We start from the raw sequence: 17,164 nt of genomic DNA, 5'->3' as shown, positions 1-17,164 counted from the left end.
CGTCTCTCCTGCCCATCCCCAGAGCGCATAGCGCGCTCTTTCTTGCTCTTCTTTTGGCCAGCAGTCACCCAGCCTCCATCACCGTCATCGCCCGTTTCTGAAGAGCGCGTGGATTCATCCATTCTTGCTGTCGCTGGTAACAGAGTAAGCGAGGGATCGAGACAGGATGAGTAGGCGGGAAAGCGGAAGGGTAGTGATCGGGGAGGCGGAGGTGGGAGAGGAAGAGGAGGGAGTGATAGGGGAGGAGGGATAGTGGAGAAGTGAGAAAGGAAGAAGTAAGGGTGAGGGAGAGGGTGGTAAAGGTAGGGAAGTAGAGTGATAGGTGTAGTGGAAGGAGGAAGGGAGTTGGAGGGTGAGTGGCGGAGGGCAAGGATGGAGGAGCAACTAGGTACAGGGGAGGAGAGTGAGAATGTGGGTTAGGAGAGGACGGGAGGAGGAGGGAGATGGTTAGGAAGTAGAAGAAAGGGTATGGGCAGGAGGGGTTATGGAGGAGGAGGAAGTTGTGAGCGGGAGAAGTAGGAGATGGAGGAGCGAAGTGGAGATAGGCGGAGGAGGGAGAAGAGTAGAGTGAGGGTGGAGGAAGAGGGAAAATGGAGGGGGAGGTGGTATGGAGGTAGGGAGATGAGGATTATGAGAGGGAAAAGGGAAAGGGGAGAGGAAAGAAAAAAAAAAGGGAAAGAAGGGAAGAGGGGAAAAGAGCACTACACTACATCGTGTTTAACACCGCAACTATATACTAGTGCGTAGCATTATAAATCACGACACTTTATGCTACCACAACAGTCACAATCAGTGGAAGCGTTTCCCTCCTCATCAGAAGAGGCTTCAAGCCTCAGTGCAAGGTGACGGGGCTTAATCAGAAGACACTCTCCTAGTCTTGGAAGTTGTGGGTGTCGCTTTCCCAATGGTGAAAGTGGGTGTGGCTGGCTTGGGGGAATTGGAAGGGGAGGAGGAGGAAGTTGAGGAAGAGGAAGAGGCGGGGGAGGAGGAAGAGGAAGAGGCGGGGGAGGAGGAGGTAGAGGGGGAGGGAGTCCTCTCCTTTCGCCTAGGGTTCCTCTTCTCTTTCAGGAGTTTGAGCACGTTCTTGACGGCCCTATCCACTGTGACTAGCGTCCTGTCTGGGTCACTCTCCCCAAGGGTAGTAGCGACTGCAGCGACGACACCAGTCACAATCAGGTCGATATCGTCCTCCCGAAGGGGGATGATATCAGACGGATATTGAGGTGGAGGGGACCGTCGGTCCTGTGCTCGTGGGGTTGGTACAGGGGGCGTGGGTTTGGCTTTAGGTTTGGGGTTAGGATTTGAGGCAGGCGTGGATTTGGCGGTGGGCGCGGGATTGGCTTTGGAGGCGGGCACGGGTTTGGGTGTGGTTGTGGCTTGGGAGCTGCTTGTGTTTTCGTGTTCGTCTGTGTTGGAGCTAGGCTCAGTGTTGGAAATTGCTGCTTATTGTTTAGATCAGGAGCACTGTGTGCAACTGGTTGTGGTGCTGTGGTAGGAGAGTGTTTCCTGCTGCCCCATACAAATGTTCCTGGGGGGGGGGGCAGGTATGAAGTCCTGTCGCTTCTCTGTCCTCTCCTTAGCGGCAATGGCCTGAACTTTACGCACTGCGCACGAGGTATTCCAGGCGTGGTGCTTCTTGCTGCAATTGGGGCACTTGGCAACAGTCTCAGTGCCAGCCTTGAACTTGTTAAGACAAGTCTCAGTGGCATGAGGCATGCTGCAAATACCACACTTGGGCTGCTTCGCAGAGCACCTCGCCTGGTGATGACCATAGCGCTGACATCTGAAGCAACGGAAAGGATCAGGGATGTACGTTCGTACATCATAACTGCCATACCAACCCAGGTCAATGCGTGAAAATGGTTCGCCTTTAATGGTGATCAAAACCTGGCGGGTGGGCGTCTTATCCCAGCGACGCATTCTCGTGGCCCCAATCACCTGAGGATGGTCCTCAATGGCCTCAGTCATGTATGAGGTCGGGTAATCGTGAACCATGAGTCTTTGCCGCTTGTCTTCGGGATTAAGTCTCCAGGGTCAGAGGCTTTCCATTCAATGAAGTGACTGCCTCCAGCTCCTCGACGAGTTGGTAACTGCTCGGTAACAGCAGCAAGTTACCGTCGCCGAGGGGCCGGAGGGATACAAGCTTACCGCGGAGGGGACCCTTCTCAAGAGCTCGTACCACCTCAAAAGCTGTGTCGTACCCTGCTGAGGGTACGACCTTGAAAGTGGGGAGCTTGCCACCCTTATTGTGAGGAGGGGCCATCACCACGGCAGCCTCATCATCAGATGGAGGCTCTGATCCTGGAGCGCAGTGCCTACGCTTCACCACGCCAGTTACAGTATCAGTAGCCGCCATGGCGGCACTGATAATGTTAACGGTAGTTAACGCGCGAGAAAAGAGCAGTAAGGGGCTCGAACAGCAGACCTGGTTTTCGGTTTCTTCTTTTCTTGTCTAGGTTCTTGTATCTTGAATTCTATCTTCTTCTTGACCCGATTTATGTATCGGTTCGAATCTTATCTTTTCTCTTTAAGCGTCGTTGGACCCTGAGCTTTTATCTTCTTCTTCTCGTGTCTTCTTGACTCGATATTTGTAACGGATCGAAATCTCTGATTCTAAGCCTAAGCCTCTCTGACCAGGTAGCTAGCTAGCTAAGATAGGATAGGTAAGATGGAGGAGAGGGGGGGAGGGTGTGTGTGTGTGTGTGCAAGAGGTAAGGAGGAAATGGAAGGAAGTTAGAGTAATAACAGATGTGGGGCAGACCCACTTGCTACTTTGATACTTATTTGATTAATTTTGTTATAGAAGCAGGTGCCTATGCATGTAATTTAAGGCTGGTCCATCTTCTTAGGGTCGGGGATGTTGTTGTTCTTCTTTAGTTGTTTATGATGGTTTTGACTGTTATTTATATATATATAATATATATATATATATATAAGTATACGACTATTTCGCCCATCTGTAGGTTTTTGAATTCCTGGGGGAATATTCTTGTCTACCTTTAATTAGTTGTGACGGTTTGGGGGGGGGTCTTGAATCCAATACTTCGTATGCTGCCGTTTTTTTCACATATATATAAATATAATATTAATATATATATCAATGAGTATGTTTCTTTTTTTTCCCATTGGGGTGACGTCTAGTGATATTTGTTTTCTTATCTATACATACGATGGTGGGGGAGGGTAGTGACTCCTATTTATCATACTCATTGATTTAGATGATATCACGTGCGATTGTTCGCAAGTGCTATCATCTTTTATTTAATAATAACAATAATAATAGTTAGTAGGGTTAGTAGAACGATTAAAGGTAGTGATATGTTTTTGTGTCTTAATGTGTGTGTTTGTTTATGTTTAGAGTATGTATTTTGGTTCGGGTTTGTGTTATATCACTATCTAATCGTTCTACTAACCCTACTAACCATTATTATTATTATTATTATTATTATTATTATTATTATTATTAAATAAAAGATGATAGCACGTGCGAACCAATCGCACGTGATATCATCTAAATCAATGAGTATGGTAAATAGGAGTCACTACCCTCCCCCCAACATCGTATGTATAGATAAGAAAACAAACATCACTAGACGTCACCCCAATGGGAAAAATATGTGTAAAGAAAAGAAAAAAGCATACGAAGTATTGGTTTCAAGACCCCACCGTCACAGCTATTTTAAAGGAAGAAAAGTATATACCCCTAGAATTCAAAAACCTACAAAAGGCAAAAATAGTCGTATACTTTTTGTAAAAAGAAAAGAAAAAAAACTAACAAATAACAACCAAACCATCAAAATACAACTCAAGAAGAAGGACAACACCCCCGACCCTAAGAAGATGGACCAATCGTAATTACATCATAGGCACTTGCTCCTACAACCTACAACCAATTAATCAATAAGCATCAAAGTAGCAAGTGGGTCTGCCCCACATCTATTATTACTCTAACTTCCTTCCATTTCCATTTCCTCCTTACCTCTTGCGCACATACACACACACCCCCCTCCTCCATCTTACCTATCCTATCCTAGCCTACCTGGCATTCGGAAAAGATAATTCACATGAAGAGGACACGTGGATTGCGACTGATTAGCCACGATTACCCTAGTCACTAGCTCTGATTGTGCGCTAACGATTACCACCTCGAAAAGTACTGCTACCCGAGACAATTCCCCCTTCTCTGTGAAATCTCGCTCTGGCAGGATTATGCACCAGATAACTCTCCCTGCACGATCTGCATAGTCCGTGTGTTTTTTTGAAATTGCATTTACGGCGGGAGAGGGGGGAACCCCGTCCAAGCGCATTGCCCGGTCTTTAGCACACTCTCGTGCACCCGGGCCACGTATTCGATCGATTGCTGTTAGGTAGACAGGTCTCGTAAAAGCGAATCAGCATCAACCGTTCGTTAACGCCCTCGCCCCCCTGCCCCTTAGATTTCCGCCTTTTTTTTCAAAGTTGTTGAGGATACGTTAGATTTTTTTCGTTATCAGTGCCGCCATGGCGGACACTGACTCCTGGACCAGCGTGTCGAAGAAGCGTCGTTGCGCTCCAGGTTCAACGGCGCCATGTACCGACGAAGCTGCTGTAGTGATGGCCCCAGCTAGACCAAAGGGTGGCAAGCTCCCCTCCTTCAAGGTCGTACCCTCGGCGGGGTACGACACCACTTTTGAGGTGGTGAGAGCACTTGAAAAGGGCCCTCTCTGCTGTAAGCTTTTGTCCCTCCGACCCCTCGGCGATGGTAACGTGCTACTGTTACCAAACACTTACGACCTAGTCGAAGAGCTGGACCGGATAAAGTCGCTCGATGGTAAGCCAATGAACTTGGAGCGTCTTAACCCGGAGGACCGGCAGCATCGACTCGTGGTACACGATTACCCGCCCTCATACTTCACTGAAGCCATTGAGGACCATCCTCAGGTAATGGCGGCCACGAGAATGCGTCGGTGGGATAAGACGCCGACACGCCAGGTACTCATCACCGTGAAAGGCGAACCTTTCAATAAGATTGACCTGGGTTGGTATGGCAGTTATGATGTACGAACGTACATCCCTGATCCTCTCCGTTGCTTCAGGTGTCAGCGCTATGGTCACCACCAGGCGAGGTGCACAGCGAAGCAGCCCAAGTGCGGCATTTGCAGCATGCCTCATGCCACTGAGACTTGTCTTAACAAGTTCAAGGCTGGCACTGAGACTGTTGTCAGGTGCCCGAACTGCAGCAAGAAGCACCACGCCTGGAACACCTCATGCGCAGTGCGTAAAGTACAGGCCATTGCCACTAAGGAGAGGACAGAGAAGCGACAGGACTTCATACCTGCCCACCCCCCCAGGAACATTTGTATGGGGCAGCAGGAAACACTCTCCTACCACAGCATCACCACCACCTACACACAGTGCTCCTGATCTGAACAATCAGGCGCACTTTCCAACACTGAATACAGCTCCCACACAGACACAACCAGCTCCCAAAAAAGCCGCTCCCACCTCCAAACCCGTGCCCGCCTCTAAACCTGCGCCCACCTCCAAATCCACACCTGCCTCCAATCCCACCCCTAAACCTAAAGCCAAACCCACGCCCCCCGTACCAACCCCACGAGCACAGGACCGACGGTACCCTCCACCTGAATATCCGTCCGATGTCATCCCCCTCAGGGAGGATGACATCGAGCTGATTGTGACTGGCGTCGTGTCTGCAGTAGCTACGACTTTTGGCGAGAGCGACACAGACAAGATGCTGGAACTGGTGAACAGGGCCGTCAAGAATGTGATCAAGCTCATGAAAGAGAAGAGGAATCCTAAGCGAAAGGAGAAGACCCCCTCTACCTCCTCCTCTACCGCCTCCTCCCCCACCTCTTCCACCTCTTCCACTACCTCTTCCTCAACCTCCTCCTCCTCCCCTTCCACTTCCCCCAAGCCTGCCACACCCGCTTTCACCATTGGGAAAGCTACACCCACTTCTTCAAAGCCTAAGAGAGTGTCTTCTGCTAAGCCCCAACGCCAATTTGTATTGAGGCTTGAAGACTCCTCTTCTGATGAGGAGGAAAATGCGTCCACTGTTTCAAAGTCGCAACCCATCTTGTCGTCTGACCGGGGAGGACAAGATGAGACCGTCATGGAAACTGACAGGGAAGATGATCGCCCTGTTCAATAATCACTTGAGGTTGCTACAGTGGAACGTAAACGGGTTCCCCAGCAAAAGCTCGTATCTCCTTGCGCTTGCGCAAGAGCATGAATACGATATCATGCTTCTCCAAGAGACATTGGTGAGCGACGAGGTGCGATTTCCGGGATATCGCGTCTTCTCTCTCCCTCGTTCACTCACTGCTAGGGGGTGCATGATCTTAGTCAAATCATCCATCCCCTGCAGTGAGATCACGGACCCTGTATCATGTGGGGATGGTGTAGAAGTTCTTGCGGTTCGACTCCATCGGGCTCACGAAACGTACAACATATACAGGGGCCTGAGAGCGGAACTGGACCTTGGAGAAGTGTGTGCTCTTGCTGCGGACAGGCTCCTCATCATAGGAGGGGACTTCAACGCCCATCATGATATTTTGATGTCCCATGGGCCCAATGTCGCTGGGCACCACTCAAGTTCAGTATTAGATGAATGCCCTGACATTGCGTTGTTGAATGATGGAAATCCGACGCACGTGCGAGGTGGACGACTTGATCTGACCTTGGCGACGGCCACTCTCCTCCCTAGGGTAACCTGGGAGGTGCATCCTATTGTCACTAGCGATCACTTTGGTGTCTCTGTGCACATACGGGATTCACCACCCATACCAGCTGTATTACCTGTTCCCAGGTGGAAGACAGATTTGGCAAACTGGCCAGTGTTTGAGAAGTCTGTTGAAGAATGAGCAGCGTCCTACGTCCCACCACAGGACGTGGAAACGTTGGAAGCTGACTTTTCTGCAGCCATTCAGGTGGCTGCCAATAGAGCCATCCCAAAGACTCGCCAGTCCCCCAGAGAACATAAGAACAGCTGGTATTATACCCTCGAGGTGAGAGAGGCCAACCGTCGGGTGAACATGCTTAGGCGTGTTTTCCGACGGCGCCGAACTCAGACCAATTTGGCTAACTTGCGTGCTGCAGTTCAAGACGCTTACGTCATAGCTGCAGATGCCAGAAGAGCTAAATTTCTTGAATGGTGTGAGGGCTTTACCCCTCACACCTCCCAAGCAGAGCTGTGGTCTAAGCTCTATAGGGCTACTGGCAGGACTCAACCACGACGCACTCATCATGCCCCTGATGCTGAGGCGAAGCGGCTGGTGCAGGAGTTTGTCTCTCGCTCCAGCAGCACCTCACTCCCGCAGTGTGTTCAAGACACATTGCAGGACCTCCAAGGAGTGAGGCGCCATGGTGTTGAGGACATGGTGAGTCGGTTGGATGATACTGACACTAGCTTTATGCTTCAGGAGCTACGGGTCACGCACAGGACCAGCTCAGACACAGCACCTGGAGAGGACCTCGTCACCTATTCCATGCTGGCCCACCTTGGACCAGCGGGTGACGAGGCACTTCTAAGGGTGATAAACGCGTCTTGGAGGACTGGCAAGCTACCAATAGCCTGGAAGACGGCAATCATAACGCCAATTCCAAAGCCAAAGGAACCTAGTGCTTACCGCCCCATCAGCCTGACAAGCTGCATGGGGAAGACAGCGGAGAGGATGGTGCTAAACAGGCTGCTGTGGAAACTGGGCCCAATGCATGAGCATGTACATGCTTACTGCAAGGGCACTGGCACAGCAAACAGTATAGCAACATTCCTCAATGCTGTTGGTGGCACACCGTCCATCGTGGTCTTTTTGGATTTGGAAAAGGCGTTTGAGCTGGCCAATCCACTTGTGATATTAGAGACCCTTGCTCGCAAGGGTGTAAAAGGCAATCTGCTTTCTTGGATTGCTGACTATCTCAGTCACCGGTCTGCGAAAGTACGCTTTCAGGGTCACATATCAGAGGCCAGAATGTTGGAGAAGGACACCAAATACTTCTGGACACAAATTAAATGACTAACAGGAACACCTACTAGCACCACCCCTTACATCATACACAATAACCACAGGATACATAAAGACAAAGGCCAAGAACACATATTCAGACAACACTGGAGAAACATATTTCGAATCACACCAGCAGAAAACGCAACATTTGACATGGAACACGAAAGAACAATCACAGCACAAGTATAAGAAATACAAGACGACATTACCTCTAACAGCTTAGCTAACATGAGACGACTTGACCCAGACAAGACACTCACAAAACCCTTTACACTAAGTAACATCAAACACATAATAAAGAACTTTCAAGACAAGGCACCAGGACAATCACAAATAAACAAAATAACATTAACTAACATTCCAGACTCAACACTACAATTACTCACAGAAATATTCAATGAAACATTCAGCATGGGATACTTCCCCGACACATTCAAAACAGCTACACTAACATTCATACCCAAACACGAAAAAAAAAAACTCACAGACATAAACAACTACAGACCAATATCACTACTAGAAGTCCCAGGTAAAATACTAGAAAAACTCCTACTACAAAGACTACGCAAACACTTACACAATAACAACTTACTAAACGAAAACCAACACGGATTTACACGAGGACGAGGAACACACACAGCCATAGCCACACTATACAAAACAATAGCCATAAGCCAAAGACACAACCACGGATGCAACATAGTATCACGAGACATAACCAAAGCATTTGACAAAATATGGCACACAGGACTCAAATACAAAATACACCAAACACACCTCCCAGACATATTAACAAAAATACTTGGCAATTACATCGACAACAGACAAGCACAAATACGAATACGACATTACACAGGAAGACCCTTTAACATATACAGTGGAGTCCCTCAAGGAAGCATCCTTTCACCAGCAATATTCAACCTCTACACACACGACCCCCACACCAACACACGGAGTCACACACATACAATTTGCAGACGACCTAACAGATAATCACATACCCAAACAAAAAAGGCAAAAACATGTTAGCACTAAAAACAAGCAGAACAATAGAAACAATAAACACTTACGAACACCAATGGAAAATACAAACAAACACAACAAAATTCCAACTATTAAACATATCAACACAGAAACCAGCAGAAATATGGATAGGAGACACGCATATACACAAACAAAGAAACATTAAAATACTAGGACTAACACTTGGAAACAGAGGTCTACAAACACACACAAACAACAGGAAACTACAAGCAGAAAAAACATTACACACACTAAAACGATTTAGAAACCTAGACACCAAACTAATATTAAGACTATACAAAGTACTCATACGACCTCAACTTGAATACATACCAATAACATCAATCACATTAAAACCAAGTCAACTCCTGTTAGTCGTTTAATCTGTGTCCAGAAGTATTTAGTGTCCTTGTGTTGTAGGTTTATCTTTCGTATTTCGTTGTTCCAGTGTTCGTCGTATAGCTGTTCTCTTCTAATAGTTGGTTTTTGATGTCGCATAGTGCTTGTTTTGCATGAGGTGTCCATGTGCCAGTAATGTGTGCTTGTGTTTGTAGTTGTTGGTATTGCCATTGTAGAAGTTTTAATGTATTGATTGTCTTGGGTGTGGTAGAGTTTTATGTTTTGTTTTGGGAATATGTTTGTCCATGGCTTGTTGTATCCATGTACATTCAAAATCCCATAAGTCAAAATCCCACATTCAATATCCCATTGTTCAAAATCCCACACTTCATGGTCAAAATCCCACTTGTATTTTAATTCAATGTTTTATGACATGTAGAACCCATTCCATATGGAAATGTGTCTAAATTTCAGTTCACCGGTGCAAGTCTATATCTATTTTGTTATAGTTATTATTATATATTAATTATAATATTGAGTCAATATAAAATGTTAATTGAAGAATTAGGATTAATTAATTGACAGGAAAATTAGTGAGTGTTGTATCGATTTCAGTTCACATGTACAAGTTATTGATCAATACGTGGTGTTAATTGTTATCACCATTAGTCGCGTTTGATCAAAAAACATAAGTGAAAAGGACATTGATTTCAGTTCACAGCCTAAATCTAAATAAGTTTTTGGTTATTTTTTTACACAAAGAAACAATATTGTGATAATGTGCATCAGAATTCCCAATCATCACCACCACTAAACAACTCTACTGAATCCCCAGTCCCAAGTGAACACCCCCCATCCTCATGTTGTTGATATACTGTGGGTACAGTTTGGACCTTTCCTTGCAAAAATAATTCAAAAGTATTTGTTTTATTTATTAATATTTTATTGATTATTACATGCAAACTTTATAAAACTCAATCATATTATCACAGCACTTAATCGTACAGATTGCATAAAGAATTCAAATAATTCATAAGCATCGTACATATTAGCATTCATGTCATATCACAACAAAATCCATACATTGAAATCATAGCGACAAGTAAACTATACTAGAAAATCATACATATGCATTCAAAATTTAGTACAGAATCATACATAGGATTAAACATCATAGCATAAAATATTGTACTCAAGATTGTACATAAGCACTCAAATCAGAGGGCAATATAATTGAAAATATATTCAAATCAGTCATTCAGATAGAATACTGAAGGTAGTTAACATAACCGGCGCATATTACGTGAAATTCCCTCTAGAAACCTTGGTACACTTTTTTGTCCATTATTGAACGCCTTACACAAATTTTCTAGACGTTCTTGCAGGACCACAAATTTATGACGAACACGTTTCACGGGAGGCTGCCCAATGTTATCCAGGGCAATCAACGCAGACACTGATGCATAGTCCATTTGAAAGGCGTTGATGCTTCTCCACACTGATGGGTGACGATGACCGACCATGTTGAAATACTTGCAGTTCCACGACTCACATATATTGTTTGTACGTGCACTACCGGTCAGGGTGGCATGATTTACATTCCACAATTCTATTGAATATAATGGATTAATCCGTTTTAAACGAACCACTCCGGTAGGGGCACGAACAGTTCTATATCCCCCGTTAACATAGGTGGCATCAAAATACCCAAGTAATTCTAGTGCATCATCTGGAACTACACTACTTACCGGTAGATGGTTCAGTCCTTCTTTAACATAATCCACTGGCAGAAATGCTAAGCCGAAAATCTTCCCTACAAAGAGTCGAAATTCCTCGTCTTCTCTGTATTTTTTGGCGAGCCCCAGCTGCTGTACATTATTAGAGTTACTATCTTAGTGACCATGTCATCTATTCAGCATCTATTATTTCAATACCTTGCAGTATCTATTCATTGAAATGGGTAAATTCTATCGATGGGACATATAAATCACTTCTTTTTACAGGTAACAGATATTGTTTTTACAGATTTTGTAGTGACCAGGTTACTAACCTGTAACATTTCTTTATAGGTTTCTTCGTCCTTCTTTTCTAGCAAGCAGTAGGCTACGGTTACAGCTGTTTCCCCGATTGGTACCCGAATAACGTAGACTTGCTCAAACTGCTTAGGAGCCATGGCGAAGTTTCCATCCATAAACCATTCTTGAGCACTTCCGAGTCTTTCAATACCATCATCTGTGGCGAAAACTATAATTCTACGACCTTCACATTCGTTATCTTTCAGAACCTTTTTCCGCTAGTCTCTGACGTGTCTTTCCATTTTCCCTCAATTACTAGTTCGCTTAGGTCTTTGGGTTCCTTTGGTAAGTTTCTTCGTTTTTCACGCCGAATCATCTGCTTACAGACTGTCTCACTTGGTAACTGGCCGAGAACACCTTCATCATTAATGGACGATATGACATCTGAGTAGACTTGAACTGGATTGACTGCTACTGATTCTGCCGCCTTCCTCTTCATTTGAAGCTTGGTTTTAGTGACAGTTATTTCTTTCTCATCTGTAGGATGGTCGTGTGGAACGGTTTCTTTAGGATCCTCCATCTCTTTATCTGTAACTAACGTTCCTTTACATCCGTCCAATCGACTCTTCACACAATTCCATCTTATCTGTTTTGCTGTTGTATATTTCTTCACGTACATATAGCCATTGAGACATATCTTGACTCCACCTTTTGCTGTTTTTACAAATTCCATGTTTACGCTTTGATATCTGCTAAGAGACTGGTTTAATTTTCCAGGATTTGGGCCCTTTATATTGCAAAACTGCCTTCCTGATAAGTGTTCAGGTAATTAATAACAATTATAATTACATAGTTGTTGATAATGAATTGAAATAAGCATGAACTGAAATCTGATCCTCAATTAGTTAGAATATTCAATAAGTAGTAGTTCATCAACCAGAAATTATTGTTAATTTGTTGGAATTCAACAAATTAGATAGATGAAAGGGTATGGCACAACAAGGCAACTAACTTGAGTTCATTGAATTCAGTTCACATTCACAAATAAGTTACTAATCACTAATCAGTTACTCTTTGATCATTTATCTCATGATCAATGAGATAACATGCAAACTGGTTGATGAACTACTACTTATTGAATATTCTAACTAATTGAGGATCAGATTTCAGTTATAATTGTTATTAATTACCTGAACACTTATCAGGAAGGCAGTTTTGCAATATAAAGGGCCCAAATCCTGGAAAATTAAACCAGTCTCTTAGCAGATATCAAAGCGTAAACATGGAATTTGTAAAAACAGCAAAAGGTGGAGTCAAGATATGTCTCAATGGCTATATGTACGTGAAGAAATATACAACAGCAAAACAGATAAGATGGAATTGTGTGAAGAGTCGATTAATGATAAATGATCAAAGAGTAACTGATTAGTGATTAGTAACTTATTTGTGAATGTGAACTGAATTCAATGAACTCAAGTTAGTTGCCTTGTTGTGCCATACCCTTTAATCTATCTAATTTGTTGAATTCCAACAAATTAACAATAATTTCTAAAAGCCCAGCTACCTGAAGTCAATTTTTATTAATTGTTTCCAATTCTTTGATGTTATAAACATACCTACAAAACATTGATCGGTTCCACATCTATATCCAACTATATGACAATAATATAAAACATTTTTTGATATTATAGTTATGTATGATAAGATACATACATATACCAAGGCTTTTTCCCCCTTCCAAGGGAGGTAGCCAAAAAGGGAAAGGCATAAAAACACTCCCACCCATTTCATCCCTAAATACACTCCACACCTCTCCCACCCTCCCTCTCATCTGAGCACCTCCTGGATGACGGGTCATCCCTGCACCCTGCCCTGTATGATAAGATAGTATGGGATTTTGATCAATGATATATGGGATTTTGATTGTGGGTTTTCGACATGTGGGATTTTGTAACTGTGGGATAATGACATGAATTCTGTTGTATCATAGTGTACCATGTGTTGAGTTTGTCGTCAATGTATTGTTTATTTCGTGTTGTTCTTTGTCTTTGTCATATTTGGTTCTTTCTATGTCGAGTGTGGTCTTGAATCCTATCCAGTCTGCTTTGTGGAATATGTATTTTTCTGGTGTAGGTATTGTTATTGGTTTTGTTGCCAGTGTTTAAGTGTATTGGGATGTGGTCTGATGTAGTTAGTTGTCCTGGTGTGATACTGTAGTTTAAGTGATGATGTCTGTTTGTTAGTATTATGTCTGGTGTTCCTTGTCCGTTGTGTGTGATGCAGGTGGGGAAGTCTGGCCCTAAGTGTGTTAAGTGTCCTCTTTGTATCAGTTGAGCTATCTGTCTTCCTGTGGTGTTCGCGTTGTTGTGTCCTAATGTGTGATGTTTGGCGTTCATGTCTCCTAATATGTATACTGGGAGTCTTTTCCTTGTTAGTCTTAGTATGTCATCTATAGGGAGGAGGGGGCGTCTGGGAGGTAAGTATAGAGTTGCTATTATTATGGGTCCTTGGTTTGTGTCAATTTTTGCTGCTAGTATTTCGTCTTGAAAGTCGTCTAGTATTTTGTGTTTAATGTTGTGTTTGATGGCTATTGCTATGCCTGCATGTGGTTGATTATAGTCGTTTCTTCGGTGTACTGTGTAATTGTATATTTTGAGTCTGTCGGGTGTACCTATTGAGTTCAAAAGTATGATGTCTGATGTTGTATATGTTACAAAGTTCGTTTCTTCTGTCGAATGTCCACAGTATTATGTTGTGTTGGATGATGTGTATCTGTTCCATAGTGTTGAGGTAGAAGTGTGTTGTATTTGTTTATTCAGCGTTGTGAATCCAGTGGTGTTTCTGTGTTCTTGTTGTGGAGGTCTAAGTGTCCTTGTTTGAGTTTGTTGAATTTTGTTTCGTTTACTCTTGTTATCTTGCAGTGTGTTAGGTTTATTTTGTTATTGGCTATTTTGTCAATTATGTCTTTTTCTTGTTGTGGTGCTGTGTATATTATTTTGATTTTTTGTCTGTTGATGAGTGTTTTGAGGTCGTGTGTGGGGTCTGTTGGTATCTGTTCTGTTTCTGTTGTTACGAGTTGTAGTCCCAGGCTGTTTTTTGTGTTTTGTGCTCGTTGTTTCTGTGGGGGGTTAGTGTCATCGGTGTTCGGTGCAGGTCTCTTTAATGATTCTGTTGTTCCCATAGGTTCTGTGGTGTTTATGTTGGTAGGTGTTATGGTGGAAGGTGTTATGATGGGTTTGGTGTAGTTACTGAGTGCTTGTGCCAGTAGTTTTGTGTTTATGGCTTGTGGGGGGATTGTAACTGTAGGGAGTCCGTTGGCTTCGTATACTGCATTGAGTGTGTTTTGGAATGTGCCTGGTTCTTGTGTATCTATGAGTGTAGCTAGTGTGATGGCTGTGTTAATTGTTTTTTTTTTGTGGTGAAGTGATGTGGTCGTAGTTGTTGGTGTAGGGAAGAGGGCGGGTTTTTGTTGTGTGGCAGTGACATAAGTTTGTGTGGTGGTGTGTGGTTGTTGGTTTATCTATCTTGTGATTTCTTTGCCTTTTTCCTTCTTGGTACACCTCATTGCTACGGCTGGGTGGTCCCCTTGACAGAGGAGGCACTTAGTTATAGCGCAGGTGCATCTGTCTTGTCTGTGTTCAGTGGATGCGCAGTTGGAACAAATCTTGTATGGGAATGGGTGTGGGCATTGTTTGCGTGTGTGTTCGAGAGAGTAGCAGTTTGTGCATTGGGGTATGTATGTGTATGTTTCCTGTCTGAGTGCGTGTGTGGGGAATGATTGTGAGAAATTTTTGAGTCCCTTTAGGATGCAGTCTTTCACCATTTGTGTAGATTCAAACTTGATTTTAAGGACTGTCTCGGTGCGTGGGAATTTAATGACTTGTGTTACATGTGTGTTAGTGTTCAGTCTTTCAATTTCTGCTTTTATTTCTTCTTGTGAGTGTTCTGTGACATAGGGGTCGACTTGTGTGATGACTAGTGTTCTGTGTGCATTGAGTTCTGGTGGGTCTTGGTGTTGAAAATTGTTTTTGTGTTTTTTTGGCAGAGTGTTTCTGTGGTCGTGTCGTCTGTGATCAGTATGAATGTTGTGTGTAGTGTGATGAGCTTTTGTATGTAGATGTTGTTTTTGGCTAGTGTGTCCCATAATTCAGCTGTCCGTTGTTTACCGTTGGGACGTAAGTCCCGGATCCTGACTCGACCCATTGCGCAATGGGTTAGGCGTCCTCGTGTTCTAGTGTTTTTGTTTGTGTTATTCGTGTTGTGTAAAAGGGGTGGTGATTGTGAAGCGATTGTTTTAGGGTCGGGTGGCGGGGGGCAGGAAACGTTAGTTATCGGTTAGTTAAGTGGAAAAAGTCTCGGCGATTACACTTATAATGCCGCGAGCGTATACGGGGGAGTGGTTCTCGGCGCGGGAGTCGTGGGGAACGGCTACTATCGCTGGTGATAACTGGCCAAGCACGCACGCGTTTATGCCGGTTGTGCTTCAGTAGCACGAGACCGGGAGGGAGGTTTCCCCCCTCTACTGCAGAACAATCCAAGTTTTTAGACCACAGGGGCTATGGTTGTCTACAGTAGAGTTAACGGGGAACATAGGTCATCGGCAGAGCGAGTTCTCAGAGTGCGAGAATTATCTCGGGTACCGGAATTTCTTCTTCAAAAACTGGCGAGAGCGTTGTTGCTTACTGTTCAGCACTTGGTTGGGAAGTCCGAGTCAACGGTGGTGAGAGCAAAACCTTCCCTGACGGGAGAGGTGAAATGCCTCCGCACTACACTAACATTACACAAACATCATAATATGGCACCACGGAGGGAGAGGGGGGAAAGGGGAAGAACAGATAGAAATAACGGAAGGAAGAGAGAGAGAGAGAGGCTGCCGGGCTTCCGGCACGCAGGTATTTCCTACGTCTTCAATAAGTGACGAAGGCGGAAAGGGGTGTGTATGTGTGTGTGTGTATTGGTTAGGGCAAAAAACTTAATTCTAAACTTAATCTAATGATTTAAATCTTAAAAACTTAAACCTGTTTTTTTTTTATTCTTAATTCTAAGTTTTGAATATTTGTGTGTGTTGCCTATGCTCGCTTTTGTTATTCATGAAAAGGGGGGGGGCTATATTTACGTCTAGAAAAAAAGGGGGGGGTGTTATTTACGTCTAGAAAAGAAAGGGGGTGGATACTTCCCTCGGTCATGATTCTACTCCTACGTATATATTGTGTATTGTGGAGTGGGTAGATCACCGCATTGTTTTCTTTCGAAACTCAGCGGCAATCTAGCGTGTTCCACATGTACCTCGTAGTGGGAGTGTGTTATCTGTGAGTGAACGTGTAGTTTCAGTGTTTATTTGTAATGAGCTTCTCCCATATACGGGAGGCACGGTCGTGTAGTTAAATGTTTAGTGGTTGAATGTCAGCTTCCTCGTGTAGTGCTTGTGCAGTTTTTATGTCAGGGTAGTGCGTGTTTGTAATGAATTTTAGTGCTTTGTTTTGAACCGCTTGCAATGTTTGCACGCTTGTCTTTGGTAATGTGTGTAATGTATCCTCAACTGGCTATGAGTAGATACATAACACTGTTTTTAAGGCGGCAATATTAAACTCACTATTGGTTCCTTTCCTCTATTGGTTCACAATTTCTTCTATTGTTCTACACTAAGTCAATCACCTCCTGGTTCTATATCACAATGCACTCTATTATTTCTTTGTACGTATCATCGGACCGACTCCGTCTCGAGCTCTCTTCATCCCGTTAAAAAGGCCAGAAATTAGGATTCAGCATTTTTAGAGGTCC

Source organism: Oratosquilla oratoria, unplaced genomic scaffold (genome assembly GCF_046742065.1).
Source record: "Oratosquilla oratoria isolate Oo_2021 unplaced genomic scaffold, ASM4674206v1 SCAFFOLD52, whole genome shotgun sequence".
NCBI classification, from domain to species: domain Eukaryota; kingdom Metazoa; phylum Arthropoda; class Malacostraca; order Stomatopoda; family Squillidae; genus Oratosquilla; species Oratosquilla oratoria.
This window is presented reverse-complemented; position numbering follows the sequence as displayed.